General features: G+C 52.9%; 1 protein-coding gene across 8 annotated transcripts in view; it reads left to right on the plus strand.

Moving 5' to 3' along the window:
• The window catches only part of Adcy7 (adenylate cyclase 7), a 58,690-nt gene that overhangs the window by 20,043 nt on the left and 21,524 nt on the right, over window positions 1–17,123 (plus strand). Inside the window, exon 1 of one of the 8 annotated variants that reach the window (XM_045151380.1) lies at window positions 8,455–8,476. The exons of 5 other annotated variants lie outside the window; for them this stretch is intronic. The gene's annotated coding sequence lies outside the window, so the exon portion shown is untranslated. Of the gene's footprint in view, window positions 1–8,454; window positions 8,477–8,628; window positions 8,645–12,680; window positions 12,703–17,123 lie in introns of those variants that run through there. 2 more of the 8 variants (XM_045151381.1, XM_045151382.1) reach the window with 2 other exon arrangements.

The raw sequence follows: 17,123 nt of genomic DNA on the forward strand, positions 1-17,123 counted from the left end.
CTAGGCTGGGTTTGTACTCCTGGCTGCTCACCTGTGAACCCCAGATGCATAGTGGGCCACTGCAGCTGAGGATGGGAGCAGGGTTGGAACAACATTCCTTATCTCCTGTGAAAGATAGGATCAAGCAGAAAACAGAGGGCTAATGGTACTTCCTCTAAGGGAGCCCCCATGCCTTGTCTGACCCCCATATCTTGACCCACATGGGTCAAGATGAGTCCCCCAACCAGGTGTAATTTCTTTCTTTCTTTCTTTTTTTTTTTTTTTTTTTTTTTTTTGGTTTTTCGAGGTAGGGTCTCACTCTGGTTCAGGCTGACCTGGAATTCACTATGTAGTCTCAGTGTGACCTCGAACTCACAGCGATCCTCCTACCTCTGCCTCCCGAGTGCTGGGATTAAAGGCGTGCGCCACCACGCCCGGCTCAGGTGTAATTTCTTGGTTGCGTCCAGCCTCAGCAGGAAGGTGGCATCTGCACTGAGGCCATGCATCCTTGTCATTCATTCTACCATTGCTTGGCTAGGCCCCGGTAGCTGGGTGGCCTGTGTCTTCGTGTTGCCCCGGCCCCTCCTTTTCTTAAGGATTGAGGCATGGGACTCCTTCACACTGAGCTGATGGCAACCCTTCTCCTATGACTGGGCGTAGGGTGCGGCTTAGCCTGGTTGGAGGCTGATGTGGGTTCTCCCAGAAGCAGAGAGATTGTCACAGTCACCCTAGTCTACGTTCTTGGGCTTTGGGAAGGAGGCCCTCACTAGGCTACAAAGGCCTGTGCAGCCCAGAGCTGGGAGTAGAGCTCAGTTTGCACAAGTCAGGCCACATCTGACCTACTGCCAGAGAGACATGGGTTGTCCCTGCTTGCAGCAGAGCCTGACTGCATCATAGTCTGGTCTGGCGGCCAGGTTTAAGCCTCCCTTTCTCCCCACTGTGTGGGGGCAGCGGCGGGGGGGGGGGGGTTAGCTTGTTTCTGCATCCGTGGGGTATCTTACTGTCGGCTTCTAGTGAGTCCAGTGGTCTAAGGACTGAACGAGGTGGCACGGTCTGCTCTAGCCTGGAGGAACTGGGACCCATGTGGAAGTATTTGTTATTAGTATGTCATGGGTGGGAAACCGGGCACTCCCTGGTGAACATGGGAAGTAAAAATGGGTAGGGCTGGGAGGAGGCCTGTGGTTCTGGTGTCTCTAGCAGTGTTGAGTCAGCTTCTCCTCCTTGGGTATCACATGTGGACCCCTGTCTTTTGGCATTCTGGGCCTCCTGTCTATCCTGTCCTCCCTCTCTAGCACCGCCCCTTGTCCCTCTGTCCTCTCTGGGCCAGCTGGGGCCTTCAGCCACTGTAAACGAACTCCAGATGCATGCGCCATCCGGGTATCTAGCTTTCATGGGTCCTGGGGAATCAAACCTGGGTCCTTAGGCTTTTCAGGCCAGCACCTTAACCACTAAGCCATCTCTCTAGCCCTGTATCCTCTTATTATACCTCTGTGCCATCCCTGTGTCATGCCTCCCCCTCCCCCAAACACTCAGTTTGCCACTGAAAGGAATTCTCTGCACTTGAGTTGAAGGGGCATCTCAGTGAGGTCTCTGCAACAATATTCTCTTCTCACTGTGCTTCCTGGCCCACAGGGCCCCTTTCTCTTTTTCCTCTCTGGGTGTCAAGATCTAGCTGGAGATGACAGGGCAGGAGGGGTGGCCTTGGCCCTGGGTCCCAGAACTGGCTTCCAGAAGGAGCTCACTCCCCTATTGTCTCAAGGAAGGCAAGGAGAAGAGGGGTACACAAAGAGAGGTGTCACTGCTAGCTCTTAGGACCCTGAGCCTGAATTGTCACCTGGTCCACAGTGCCCCATTAGGGCCCCTGACTTCCAGGGCTCAGGCCCCACTGTCAACCTCGGAAATGGCCCAGTTCCCTGCCCCAGGCCCAGCTGACTCAGATCAGTTCTTTGACCTGCTAAGCAGGGAGAGACCCAGGATTCTGGGGCGTAGGTGAGGAGAGTGAGGCCCAGCATGCTCGGCAATGGTCGCGGTCACTGCAGTGTGCCTCCCTGGTCGGCTCTGTGGGAGGGCAGAGCATTCATGGGCATGCCTCCTGTTCTCTCGCTCAGTCAATGGCATGTGGACCATGGACTTCTCTGGTGGGCTGATCTGCCCCTGTTGTCAATCTCTGGGAATTGTCACTTCCTCCTTCTGGCCTCAGTCTCCCCACTTCTGAAGTGGACAGGTTGACTCTACTTCCTACCAGTTTTAGGGGGCAGGGATGGGGCCTCCCTTCTGTGTGGTGTGCAGCCCCGCCTGGCCTCTCCCACCTGTCTCTAGGGCCCCATCTGGCTGGGGAGGAGAACCCTTTGATGTGAGCTGGCCTTGCTGCTCTAATGGGGCCCTGATGGGAGAGGCCTCTTTTGAAACTCCCAGATGCCCTGAAGCCATCACTCAGTCCTTCGGGAGGTGTGTGATAATGCAGGGGGGGGGTCGTTGGAGAGCCAGCACATCTACACCCCTTTCTCAGGCCCCGTGGTCTGGCAGGGAAGTAAGGGAAAACTTGTTTTGAGGGGTTGGGGAGCGTTTTCCTGGTTCTACATCAAGGATTGTTAGGCTGCCAACCTTCTTGATGTGACCAAACCCCTTAGAATTAGGTACCATTACCAGTCCATTCTTTTTTTTTTTTTTAATTTATTTGAGAGTGACAGAGAAAGAGGCAGAGAGAGAGAGAGAGAGAGAGAGAGAATGGGCACACCAGTGGCCTCCAGCCACTGCAAACAAACTCCAGACGTGTGCGCCCCCTTGTGCATCTGGCTAACGTGGGTCCTGGGGAATCAAGCTTCGAACCGGGGTCCTTAGGCTTCACAGGCAAGCGCTTAACCGCTAAGCCATCTCTCCAGACCATACCAGTCCATTCTTTAGATGAGAAAACTAAGGCCCAGAGAGGTTGACAAACCCACCTAAGGCTACCCAGCTCCTCCAGGGGAGAGCGGGACCCACTCTCTGCACCTCGCTCCCCCTGCCGGTTCCTTTGTCATTTAGCCAGCTGACCACGTGGCGCCCGCCCCTCCACAGGAGCCACACAGGTACTGTGGCTTCAGCAGCGTGCTCCGGGTCTGTGTGGGCAGGAGTGGAGGGGGCAGATGTGGGATGGGCCTGGGTCTGGGCCTGGGCTGTGCCCACATCTGCCCCTTTCAGCATTTGTGGGTTTATAATGGGGCTTTATGGCCAGGAGCCCTGAGGGAGATGGGCTTTATGCTGTTACTCAGGTGGGAAACTGAGTCTCTAGCAGCCACATGGGGCTGGGGAGGTCAGAGGTTGGCAGTGTGGGGTACAGCTTCTGTATCTGCTGTGTCAGGCAATGTGGGATCCAGAAGACTGGGCGGTGGGTGGCCCAGGGGCGCAACCTTTAGGGAGGCGCCTCGTGGCCAGGCACTGACAGGCAAGAGTGGCCTGTGCTCTGGTGGAAATGCCACACTGGGGAAGCCAAGGTGGGCTCTGAGCCTGGTGGAGGTGGCGCAGAAAGGTGGCGGTAGTTGGCCAGACGGGGGTGCTGTGGTTTTAGGCCCCAGGCCTGGGGATGAAAGGGTGGGGCTTATTTAGGGAAGCTGAAATAAGTCAGATTTTATAGCCACTAGGGAGGCCGGTGGAGCTGAGGAGGAATGTTTAGCCAGGGGTGAGTGACGTCTGGGATTCATCTCGGGGTCTGGGTCAGGTGCAGGACCCTGGGAGGCCTGGGTTTCCAGGGGCAGGGGCTGCTGGGATGGAGGCTCTGTGGCAGATCCTGAGTGCCCAGCTCACAGCCTGGCTCTGGAAGGTGAAGTCTGCTGAGGGATCTAGAGTGGAGATTCAAGCTCAGGAGTATCTTCTAGTGAAGGCCTCCTGAGCCCATGCATGGGTGCGGCTCCGGAAGCCAGGCTGTGGTGTAAGGGCTAGGGGGCTGCTTCCTCTGTAGAAGGGTACTTCCGGCTCTTAGCCTGAGGCTCCGATAGCCTCCATGGGGTCTCAGGAAGTCTGGGGAGATCAGGCTCTTGGACCTTTCCACAGTTGGTGCTGTGCAGGCTGTGCTGGGGCCTCTAGGCCAGGAGGTTGCTTTAGGCTTGTTCTTTGGGACAGGGCACTTGCTGGGATCCCTGCGTGCCTTGCTGAGTTCTGGTGGGTCAGGCCACTCACTTCTGTCTGTCCTTCTGCTGAGTGGGAAGAGACCTCGGAGGCCCCAGAGCCACCAGGCCCAGAGAAGGTGAAGCATTCCTTGGGTCACAGAGCTGGGGAGAGACAGAGCTGGGCTGCACCCTGCATTGTCTTGCCTGGGGTAGGTGGGGAAACTGAGGCTGGCTGCTTGCTGCAATGTCTAAGAACATCTGCTGGTTGTCACTGGGAGCTGTCTCCTTGCTTGAGCTTTCTAGGACAGATGGAATCCCCACCCAGAAACTTCCCAAGATTGGCAGCTGAGCCCCAAAGAGAGAGGCAAGACCCAAGTTTGTCCCCTGGGCCTCTCGTCTCACATCCACCCAGGAGAGGCAAGGTCAGGCTGGTCCCAGATTCACTATCTGGCGTACTGGCTAGTTCTCCACCCTGTCTGATTCAGGCACAGGTGGAGATGGAGGTGGAGGTGGGGCTCCTAGCCTGAGGTGCTCCCCACACTGCCACAAATGGGGAGCCACTTCTGCCCAGGGAAGCTTCTAGTGGGAGGAGTTTGGGGGGTGGGTCTTGGAGACTCCAAAGTCAGCATTTCCTAAAGGAAGTTCACTAGAGATGCAGCGCAGAAAGAGGGCCCTACACCAAAAATGGCCTGATGCTGGGCTGTTCGTTCAGCGACTTGCTCTTCTGTGGGACTCGTCACACCTTTTACTTGTTTATTTGTACGGGAGATCTTTATCTCTAAAGGGGATGAGGAGATGCTGGGCCCAGCACCAGCTGTGATCAGGGGCCACTGTGGACGTGGATGTAGCTTTTTGTGTCCATCCTGCCAGGCTCAGTGCACCTTAGGGGATGCAGGTAGAAGGTCAAGAAACAGCCCAAGGGGGCTCGAATGATGGCTTAGTGGTTAAGCGCTTGCCTGTGGAGCCTAAGGCCTCTGGTTCGAGCCTCGATTCCCCAGGACCCACGTAAGCCAGATGCACAAGGTGGCGCATGCATCTGGAGTTTGTTTGCAGTGGCTGGAGGCCCTGGCATCCGTTCTCTCTGTGTGTCTGCTTCTTTCTCACTCTGTCTGTCAAATAAATACATAAAAAGAAACAAACAAACGAAAAAAGAAACAGCCTGAGCCTTGGAGCAGGCCTAAGTTCAAATCCCAGCCCAAGTATCCCCTAGCCAGTGAGCTTTGGATGAGTGGGTTAGGGTGGCAGAGTTGAGTGCCAAGACTGGCAGTGAGGTGAGGGCGCCCTCACCCATCCGCTCCTCGGAAGCTGGTCTATAAGCATGTGTCACCAGGGGGCCTGGGAGGCCTGGGAAACTCGGGATGTCTGGAATGTCTCCTCTCAGCTCTACCTGCTCAGACCAGAAGCATTGGTCCCCAGCACAATGCAGGTTACTACATAGCCACTTCCTCAAGCCCCAGTGGCTGTGATGCTAGCTGGATCTGAAAGCCAGTCGGAACTGGCAACCACAGCTAGTCCAGAATAAGGGTGGGGTGACCACCACCCCCCGCCCACGAAGTGCTATGGGCTTCAGATGGGGTTGGAGGGAAGCGGTGCTCTCCAGCTCACTCACTCCCACACTCTTGGCCCTTTTTTCTTGTTCGATAATAGGCTCACCTAGATGTTGGCACTTTGTGCCAGGCTTAAGTTCAGCATCCTACTTGCGTGACCCCCCCACCCCCGAGCTCTGTGGTCAGACTGCTCTTCTCCTCCTCCTCTAAAAGAGGAAACTGAGTCACAGAGCTTGGATTCATTTTTTTTAATTAAGATTTTTTTCTTTTTAGCTGTACAAGTAGTGTGACAATAGAAATAGAAACTGAAAACGAGAAGTGGGACTTAGCCACTGAGTCCTGAGTGAAGTTGTTTTTTTCAGTGTTTCGTTCTGACTGGATCTATCCAGGCCTGGCTTTGGCCATGTGGAGTTTTCGCAGGGCGCTTGGAAGCTGTGCCCACTGTGGACAGCTGCTTGTGCGGCCTTCGGAGGATGTTTGCCTTGTAATGGGTTTCACGGACCAGTAGACACGCTTTTAGTCATTCGCTGTCACGAACCAGTGTGGCAAGGAATCTTGTGTGTGTGCCACTGCATATGTGTGGGAGTGTGTGCGTGACCAATTATTAGCGGAGATGTGCTAAGTCCAAAGGTATGCCTGCATGCTTGGGACTTCCTGCTCTCCCAGGGATTGAGCTGGTTTACAGTCCCACCCGGAGTGAATGTCAGCGTGTGGTTTACAGGCTTACGACATGTAGTAATCTTTGCCAATCTAACAGGTTTAAAAAAAATTGTGTTAGTTTTAATTTACTTTTTTTTTTTTTTTTTTTTGAGGTAGGGCCTCATTCTAGCCCACGCTGACCTGGAATTCATTCTGTAGTCTCAGGGTGGCCTCGAACTCACGGTGATCCTCCTACCTCTGCCTCCTGAGTTCAGGGATTAAAGGCATGCGCCACCACGCCTGGAACTCTTTGCATTTTTATTATAGAGTAAATTCATCCTTTTCTCCACATGTTTAGAAGCTATTTGAGTTTACTTTTCTGTTCATGTGTTTCTCTTATTTTTCTAATGGTTTATTGGTCTTTTTATTTTTTTAAAAATTTTTATTAGCATTTTCCATGATTATAAAAAATATCCCATATTAATTCCCTTCCTCTCCCCCCCCCCACTTTCCCCTTTGAAATTCCATTCTCCATCATATTACCTCCCCATCACAATCACTGGTCTTTTGATTTTTAAAAATACTTTATTTGTTTGAGAGAGAGAGAGAGAGAGAGAGAGAGAGAGAGAGAATGGCTGCACTAGGACCTCCAGCCACTGCAAACGAACTTTAGACACATGCACCACCTTGCTCATCTGGCTTTACATGGCTACTGGGGAATCGAACCCCAGGTTGTTAGTTTTTTCAGGCAAGCACCTTAACTGCTGAGCCATCTTACCAGCCCCTGATCTTTTGATTTGTAGAACTCTGTATATGATGGAGGTTACCTTCTTGTGAGATGAGTTGCAAATATGTTCTCTTCTTCGCCATTTCTCTTTCAGTTGTGTTTTTGTGCGTGTCCACAGTATGTGTACTGCGTGTGTGGTGCATGTATGTCTCGGTGCTGATGCGGTGCCCCATGGGCACACCTGTGGAGGCCAGAGGAGAATGTCAGGCACTCCCCTCCATCACTCGCTCACTTGGTTTTCCTTGAGACAGAGTCTTTTACTGATTCTAGAGCTGGCAGCAGTGGTTCTCCAGCCTCTGTGCCCCATAGGCCACACCCAGCTGTCTACATGGGTGGTGGGGGAATAGAACTGGGGGAGTCTCAGGTCCCCCCGGGCCCTCATGTTTGCACAGGAAGTGCACTTAAACACTGTGCCATCTGTCTAGCCCTCAGCTATGCTTTTGGTAGTTTCTTTCCCCACATGGTAAGTTTTGTCTATTCTTCTTTTTTAGAAAAAATCTATTTTGGGGCTGGAGAGATGGCTTAGCGGTTAAGTGCTTGCCTGTGATGCCTAAGGACCCCGGTTCAAGGCTCAATTCCCCAGGACCCATGTTAGCCAGATGCACAAGGGGGCGCACGCATCTGGAGTTCGTTTGCAGTGGCTGGAAGCCCTGGCGCGCCCATTCCCTTTCTATCTGTCTCTTTCTCTCCCTCTCTGTCACTCTCAAATAAAGAAATAAAAATGACAAAAAATATTTAAAAAAAAAAAAAAGAAAAAATCTATTTTGGCTGGGTGTGGTGGCGCACACCTTCAATCCCAGTACTTGGGAGGCAGAGGTAGGAGGATGAGTTTGAGGCCACCCTGAGACTCCATAGTGAATTCCAGGTCAGCCTGGACTAGAGTGAGACCCTACATTGAAAAAAAAAATGTTTTATTTATTTATTTGCGAGGAGAAAGAGAGAGAGAAATAGAGAGAGAGAGAGAAAGAGATAGCGTGTCAGGGCCTCTTGCCACTACAAATGAACTCCAGATGCATGCACCACTTTGTGCATCTGTTTTTACGTGGGTTCTGGGGAATAGAACCCGGGCCATCAGGCTTTGTAAACAAGTGCCTTAACCGCTGAGCCATCTCTCCAGCCCAGTTTCGTTTATTTACATAGTTCAGTTTGTCAGTCTTGTCTTCATGCTTCTTGGGCTTATGTTGGGTTAGAAAGGTCTCCCCCGACCAGTGTCACATGGAACTGCCCTCACGGTTGGTTTTTTCCCCTCTTTGGAAGTCATCCGCATCATCGGCGACTCTGGCCAGCTCTCTGCCCTTTGCACTATGCTGTTTTTGTCAGCGGGGGACTTGGATTGCAGGAGAGGAGCCTCAACCGAAGCTCTTTCTGCCCTCAGGGATCCTAGGGACAAATGGGGCTTTTCTCCTACCTGCCAGCCTCCTTCATGTCTTGCTGCCACAGTGAGTCAGTGTCTGGGTTGGACTCTGGGAAAAGTGAGAGGCCAGTGGACAGCCTCCTGGCCCCCCGTCTAGGACCAGCGTGGCACCACTGAGGTCCCTGAAGGCCAGTTAGACTTCCCTTTTCTGCGCTTCCTTATCAAGGGAAATGGGATCAGAAACCTGTTACGTGTGAGTGTGAAAGTCTTTCCATTCTGAAGGGTGGGAGGCAGCCAGGGAGGGCAGCACTCATGAAATGAATCATGAATGGTGACGTGGGGTGGGGCCTTGGGAAGCCTGGCTGCTGTATGGTCAGTATGGCCTTTGCTTGCCCCTCACCGTATGTAGCCCTAACAGACATGGTGTGGGGAGCTTCTGGAGCTTGCCTGGCTCTAGCCAGGTACCTGGCATTAGCCAGGTGCCTGGCACATTGGTGTTGCTGTCCCCTTGAAGGAATGAAAGCAGATAAGTGAATGAATGAATGAACGAACAAATGGTCAGCTTTTCCTGGGCAGGCTCCACCCAGCCCTTGCCAGAACTGGGAGAAAAGGGGATCTGCAATGTTTACATGTTAAAGAAAAGGTTCTCTAAAGGCACTTCTGTGATACCAGCGCTCAGTACTTGGGAGGCTGAGGTGGGAGGATCTGGAGTTTGAGGCTAATCTAGGCTACATAGGGAGACCTTGTCACAAGCAAACAGGAGAGACACCTAGAAGTCCTGCTTTGCAGTGAAAAGAAGTAGAAGGAAGAGCTGGGTGTGGTGGTGCACACCTTTAATCCCAGCACTTGGGAGGCAAAGGTAGGAGGATCGCCATAAGTTCAAGGCCACCCTGAGACTACATAGTGAATTCCAGGTCAGCCTGGGCTATAGCAAGACACTGTCTCACAAAAAAAAAAGAAGAAGGAGGAGAAGGAGAAGAAGGAGAAGAAGAAAGGGTTTCTGGGCCAGGGAGCTGGCTCAGCAGTTAAGACACTTGCCTGCAAAGCCTAAAGACCCAGGTTCGATTCCCCTCTACCCATGTAAAGCCAAATGTACAAAGTGGCACCTGCATCTGGAGTTCATTTGTAGCAGCTAGAGGCCCTAGCACACCCATTCTATCTCTCTCACTCTGTCTCTGTTTGCTTGCAAATAAATAAAAATATGTTAAAAAGAACAAAAAAAAAAAAGATTTCCACTTGCAGTACAGCTCTCTCCCTCGGCCTCGAATTAGCCCTCTGGGCCCAGGCGATGCCGCCAGCCTTCCCCTTCTGTGGGTCGTCATCCCTCATGCTCTTCACAGAGTGAGTCAGCCTCTACCCAGCCCTGTGCAGCCCAGACCAGAGTTGGTCAGAGGCCTGACACGTCATTTTCCTGCACGAAGGTCAAACCCCTGGCCCAGCTCAGGCCAGGGGTTTGACCAGGGTCATAAAACAGGTTGGTGAATTGCATGCAAGATCTCTGGACCCAGGGTTGGATGAGATCAGCCTACAGGTTGGGGAGGGAATGGCAGGTGGCTTGTGGAGGGGTCAGAGCTGGCTAAGCAGCACTGAGAGCCTCCAGCATTTGCCCTGCTTGGGGCTCGTCCGGCTGTTCTCAGGAGACAGGGATAGGTGCAAGACCTGGCCAGGGCCTGCTCCCATCACTCCTCGCTTTCTAAGTTGGGTTTTAAAGCTGGGCTGTGGTCCTGCAGGGCCTCCTCAACCTGGACAGGGCCTATCTCTCTCTCAAAGATTAATTTTTAAAATTTTTATTTATTTATTTGAGATCGACAGAGAGAGAGAGAATGGGCGCGCCAGGGCTTCCCACAACTGGAAACGAACTCCAGATGCGTGCGCCCCCTTGTGCATCTGGTTAATGTGAGTCCTGGGGAACTGAGCCTCGAACTGGGGTCCTTAGGCTTCACAGGCAAGCATTTAACCACTAAGCCATCTCTCCAGCCCAACATTTATTATTTATTTATTTGTGACAGAGAGAGACAGAGACAGAGAGAGAAAGACAGAGACAGAGAGAAAACGAGAGAGGGAGAATGGCACACCAGAGCCTCTAGCTACTGCAAAAGAACTCAAGACACATGCACCATCATGTGCATCTGACTTACATGGGACCTGGAGAATTGAACCTGGGTCCTTAGGCTTCGCAGGCATGTGCCTTAACCACTAAGCAAACTCTCCAGCCCCGGGCCTTTCTCTTATATACCCTTTTGTCCCTGTAAGCTTGGCCTTCTGACTTTATGACTTTGTAGACACCGTGGCCATCCAGTGAGGAAACCAGTGTCCTGGCAGAGTCTGAGTGGCACTGCTAGTTCTCTGCAGTGTAAGGCTGGAACAGACTTCAGGACCTAGCAACGGTGTGATGCATCAAGGCACAGGTCCCTCCACTCCATTGAGGATGACCCCTGTTCCTGGTTTCTCCTCTGCCAGTGGCCTCCCTGGTCACCCTTGGGCCTTACATCCTCACCCTTGCTACTGAAGGTCCACCCTTGTCTTTGATTTACATGTACAGGCTAGGACCAGCTGCGGCAGATCCTCCCTGGATCCCGTGGGAAGGCTGACGCAGGGCCTTGGAGAGAAGTGTAGACGTGGAGGAATAGAGAAGGTTCTAGCTCAGGGACCAGGACCAACAAAGCAAAAACAGGAACCCTTGCTCCCAGGGTCTCCTGAGGGAGATGGTGCCATATGAGAGCCCCTCAGCAAGTAGGCTACAGCTGCTCATGACAGTGCCCACCCCTGCCAGCGGTCCCCCTCCTAGACCTGGGAGAGATGGGGCTGCTGTGTTTGTGACCATAGATTGTCAGGGTGGGGCTGGGCCCAAGGCCCAATGGGGCCTCTCCTCCTCACAAGCCTGCCACTGAAGATCCCTTTATACTTAAGGCCCCTACTTCCCCTTTCTGAGGCCACCAGGGCCCTAGGTTCTCTGTAGCTGTTATACTTGCTGAGAAAGCCAGGCTGGAGTTCCTGCCAGCTGTCTGGGTAAGGAAGTGGGTTCCCTGTCTCATCCGAGGCAGCTGTGGGTGGTCTGGAACAGTCTACTGCCAGGTATGGGGTGCCCAGGCTCCATCTTGCTTGCAGGTTCCTCAGGGGAAGGATACTCTGAGCAGTACCAAGGCCTGGCTGTCCAGTCCCATCCTTGATGAGCAACTTGGGTGCATTTGGTTTGTGAGGAGGTCACAGCCCTGCCTCGCTGGATCCTGCTGCCTGGCATTGCCCCCGCCCCTGAAGAGCAGAGGGAAGTACACATAGGGCTCCACTTATCCCCTGGCCTATTTGCTGTTGTGCAGTCCCAGGCGTTATGGGAGGAAGGGCAGGAATGGGCCTGTGGGCTGTGACTGAGCCTCCCTGGGCCTCAGCGTCCACATCCATGAAATAGGAAGTGTTAGTCTACACGCCGTACAGATTTAAGGGACCAGTGCTAGGCACACGGTAAGAACTCAGATTTTTGTTTACATTCAAATCCTAGGACCCGGGGCTGCAGGAAGCTCAGCAGGTACCAGGCTGCTTGTTTGCATTGCTTTATACTTGAGCATGACTCTGGGTCCCCAGTCCTCTTGAAGGGGGCTTCTGGAGATATCCAAGACTCCCGCATCTCTGGGTCTCTTGCTTCCCCTCTGCCCTATGTCTTCTGTGGCCTGGCAGGGTATGAGCTGTGGAGCCTGAGACATGGTGACAAGAGCGAGTGGCCCAGCTCTCCTCTAGAGACTTTGAAGCTGGATCGAGTTGTGCCTGCAGTGAATGAAATCCTGCTTCTCAATTCTGCACCCACGGAGGGGTTATGAATGCTGTCTGGGCACGACACGTGAGGTCAGAAAGCTCACCATGGGCCCAGGGATTCTCAGTTGCAGGTGACAGAAATTGGAGCTGTCTTAATCTGAAAAGAGGTGTTGTATCCTGGGTGTAGGTCCCATGTGATTGCAATGTTCAGGATTTGCTGAGCTTTGGGCATGGTGGGACGCAGGGGTGTCTCTCTAGTGGCTTCATTCTCAGGTGCTCATGTCCTGCAGCAGCTCAGAGCTCTGCCAGCAGCTCTTTCCCACGGTAACAAATGCCTCGGAGAAGATCCACTGGAATGACTCAGTGGCTTCTGGGAGGGGCTGCGCTGATTAGACACACTTGAATCATGGGACCCCCTGAGCCAAGGGAACAAGCAGACACCACCTTCTCTCACTGGACCGTGGCAGAGCCCCCCTTCCCACTCTATGAAGTTGGGCTGTTCACCCTGCTTTGCTAGCGGATGTCATGAGTTATGAGGGACCTCTGGGGCAGCAGTTCCTGAAGGTAAGGGACCCTGACTCCCCTCAGTGGCTTTGGAGTTCATCCCAGAACAGTGAAATGGGGGCGGAGGTATAGCAAGGAGGCCAGGCTTGGCTTGCTCCAGATCAGACTTAAAGCCAGAAGTGTCCCTAGGGGTGGTGAGCACCCCATCACTGAGCTGAAATTGCAGGTTCATTTGAGGGAGCTGTGGCATAGGGGTTCCCAGTTCCCAGCTGACACAGTAGCTGGAGAAAGAGCTGGTGATTCAGGAGGGGTCTTGAAGCCAGCCCTAGGGCCGTAGCTGGTCTGTGGAAGTGACTGCAGCTGTGGGTTCTGGGTCTGGCTTTGACTTAGCCCCAAGGGAGAAGCTGGGCTGTGGAAACACACACAGCAGTGGGCTCCTGCCACCCCTCAGCTGCCTGGGGAAGTCTTTGCTTCTAGTGACAGTCCTGCTTCGCCCAGCTTGACCGTTCTAGGAGCCTGGATGGGCTGAACTCCTGTGCCCAGTGCTGCCTGTCCCTTCCTTTGTGCCTGCTTTAACCTGGTTCTGTGCCTAGGGGAAGGGTGGGCAGATCACATCTGGAGCCAGAGGGGCCTCGTGCACTGGAGTGCACCCTTGCATTAAGCACGTGTATCCTGGTGGCCCTGCAGCTCTGGTCTGGCTCTGCCTGGAGAAGGGAGCAGCTCTGGAGAGTTATTCTGGCCCCTTGGTGTTTGGGGTTTCCCAGCCTGGCAATCCCAGCGTGCTGGTGTTTGGCCCTGGGCCAGAGGGGCAGGCAGGGTGGCTGTTTAAGTGCTTGTGGTATCTGGCTTGGTCTCCTAGGGTTGCAGTTGGGAAGGCTAGACCCAGGAGCTAGGTTTGCCTCCTAGCCCTTCTAACAAGAAACTCCAGCTGTGTGATCTCAGGTCAGCAGCTGTGCCTCTCTGGGCTCAGAGCTGCATGTATGCAACGGACGGTGTCCTGATTATGCAGGTGCCACAATTGTGCATTCAGTTACTGCCCAGAGCTACTTCAGGGGTGCCCTCGCTGGCCACTGAAGGCTTTCGCTTGTTGTGCAGCCGCGCAGCATGGGACTGGGTCTGTCTGTCTGGCGCTCAGTCAGCCCTTCCTGTGGAAGGAAGACTGGCTAGTTTAGATTTAGAAGTGGCAAATGGGGCTGGGGGTGGGGGTGAGAGGGGACTGCACACATATAGGAGCCAGTATTCCCCTAGAAATAAGATCTTTGGGCTGGAGAGATGGCTTAGCAGTTAAGGCATTTGCCTGCGAAGCCTAAGGACCCAGGTTCAACTCTCCAGGTCCCACATAAGCCAGATGCACATGGTGGTGCATGTGTCTGGAGTTCGTTTGAAGTGGCTAGAGGGCCTGGGGCGCCCATTCTCACTCACTCTCTATCTCTATCTCCCCCTTTCTGTCTCAAATAAATAAATAAGAAATAAGACCTTCAACATGAGGCCATTAGGAAGCCCTGGTCCTGACCTGCAGCATCTCTGGTTAGAGGAGTCCATGTCCTATGGATAGCTGCTTAGGCATGGCGGCTAGGGCCTTGGGCAACACCCTTCCCTGGGCCTAGACACAGGCTTTTCCCATTTTGTCCCTGGGCCTGTGGTAATAACAGAGGGGAAGGCTGGAGTGATGGCTTAGTGGTTAAGGCATTTGCCTGCAAAGCTTAAGGACCTCGGTTCGATTCCTCAGGACCCATGTTAGCCAGATACACAAGGTGGTACATGTGCCTGGGGTTCATTTATAGTGGCTGGAGGCCCTGGCACACCCATTTTTCTCTCTTTCCCCCTTTCACTGTCTCAAATAAATAAATAAATAAATAATAAATGTTAAAAAAAGAACAGAGGAGAGGTGGAGCCAGAAGGGTGCTCAGGGACCCCACAGCAGAGGGAGCCCTGCAGGGATGTCCTGGGTGAGCTCTGGCTAGCCTGTTCTGCTGTTGCTTTCTCTGGAAGCTTCTGCTATTGGCTGGCCATTTGTCTGTGACTCTCATGACTTTCCTGAGCCCACCCCTCCCCCAAGGCTTGCAATATACTTTACCACTTTCCTGGCTCCATCTGAGGCAGGCCTGGAGGGGGTCAGTCAAATACCTGCTGACTCAAGGCTTCTAGAAATAGGACCGTTGCCCTAGTTCAAAGTTGTTCTTGTTGTTGTGTGGGGATGGTAGCATTTTGGGTCACGCTTTGCTTTGAAGGCCAGGAGAAAGAGTGCTAATCTGGCCACAGGAGGTGATGGGAATGATGCTGGGTGAATGGGACCAGAGAGGGAGGAAGCCTGTGTAACGGAGGACCACCAGCCTCATGTCCCCTCCTGGATTCATCACTGAGGTCCCCCCACCCAGCCCCCCCCAGACTCCTTTTACTGTGAAGCGAGGCTGGAACATTTCCTAAGTTGTGTCTGTGGACCAGTCATGGTGAGGCACACCTGTACTCCCAGGTACTCAGGAAGTGGAGGCAGGAGGGTCTCAAGTTCAAGACCTGCCTGGGCTACAGAATCAGATCAAGGCCAGCTTGGGTGACTTAGTAAGATCCTGTCTCAAAACAGGAAAAAGAGGGCTGAAGATGTAGTTCAGGGGTGAAGCATTTGCCTAGCATGTGTGAGGCCTTTGGGTTCAGTCCCAGAGCCACAGAAAGATTTGGTGCCAGTGGATCCTTTTAAGACAATATAGCCTCGGGGTTATTGTCTATAATTATGGAAGTTGTCAATAAAAAATAAATTAAAAAGAAAATATAGTCTCGGGCTAGAGAAATGGTTCAGCAGTTAAAGGTGCTTACTTGCAAATCTTGCCAGTCCAGGAAAGCGGTACAAGTGTCTGGAGATTGTGTGCGGTAGCTGGAGGCCCTGGCATGTCCCTTTGCTCTCTCTCTTTCTCTTAAGTAAATATATGCACATGTTTAAAAAGAAAAAGAAAATACAATGGCATGTGGAGGCTTAATGTAATGCAGGTGCAGGAAGACACCCTGATTAAAGCTAAGCCCGTGTGGCTCCTCAGTCTTCCCAGCCCATCCAGACCTCCAGGCTGCTCCCACATCCCAGGTCACAATTTGGAAGGCAACTATGCTCACCATTATGCTGCCAACGCTGCATTCAGATCACAATGTGGAGCCCCATGGCCCTGAAGGCATAAGATTCACTGAAAGCTCTAGGCCAATAGGGCTGGGGAGATGGATCAGTGGGTAAAGGCACTTGCTTGAAAAGCCTGCTGGCCTGGGTTCAGTTCCCTAGCCACCCAGGTAAAGCCAAATGAACACACACAAACACACACACACAGAATGTTTTTTTAAATTTTTTTGTTCATTTTTAATTTGAGAGCAACAGAGAGAGAAAGAAGCAGATAGATAGATAGAGAGAGAGAGAATGGGCACGCCAGAGCCTCCAGCCACTGCAAATGAGCTCCAGACGCGTGCGCCCCCTTGTGCATCTGGCTAACATGGGTCCTGGGGAATCAAGCCTCGAACCAGAGTCCTTAGGTTTCACAGGCAAGTGCTTAACCGCTAAGCCATCTCTCCAGCCCAGAATTTTTTGTTTTAAGGTAGGGTCTTGCTGTAGCCTGCGCTGACCTGGAATTCACTGTGTAGTCTCAAGCTGGCCTCAAACTCGTGGTGATCCTCCTTCCTCTGCCTCCCAAATGCTGGGCATATGGAATTCACACAGACGTGGGGGTGATGGGCAGTGTTGGTTGATCAGACTCTGTGCTTTTTATGTTCACATGCCCTGTGACGAGCAGATCCACTGAGGCTCAGGGAACAAGGTCGGGTCATGGAGCACTGTGACAAGGATGAGGGATCCACTTGGAAAAAGAGATGAGCGTGGGCCCCACCTCACAGCACGTACACCGTCACCTGACATGGGGCAGCGACTCAGTCAGACTGCAGAGTGGCAGTGTGCTCTACCTGTGTGGCTGACGGTGAAGGTGCTGGGAGATCTGGGCCATCCACTGCTGTAGCCACCAGCCATTTGTGCCCGTGGATGCTTGCAAAGCCACTCTGTGACTTAGGGGATATTTAGACAGGACCTGTGTAGGCAGGTAGTCTTCAAACTCACAGTTCTCCTGCCTCAGCCTCCTGAGAGGTGGGATTCTAGGCATTGCCACCATGTGATGTGTGTGTGTGTGTGTGCCCCATTTGTGGCCAGAGGAGAGCATCCAGTGTCCATGCACATCCATGCACACCCGTGTACTTTTTCCTTTAGACAGGGTTTTGCCCCCAACCCAGAGCCACTGTTCATCAGCAAACCCCAATGATTCTCTGCTCTCCATCCTCTGTGGACTGCAGTTTCAGATGTGTATGGCCATACTTGTTTTTTTTTTTTTGTGGGGGGGGGGGGGGCTTTGAGGTAGCATCTTGCTCTAGCCCAGGCTGACCTAAAATTCCTGGAATTCACTATGTAGTCTCAGGTGGCTTTGAACTCAGGGCGGTCTCCTACCTCTCCCTCCCAGTGCTGG

The sequence above is a fragment of the Jaculus jaculus genome, chromosome 1 (assembly GCF_020740685.1).
Source record: "Jaculus jaculus isolate mJacJac1 chromosome 1, mJacJac1.mat.Y.cur, whole genome shotgun sequence".
Lineage (NCBI taxonomy): Eukaryota > Metazoa > Chordata > Mammalia > Rodentia > Dipodidae > Jaculus > Jaculus jaculus.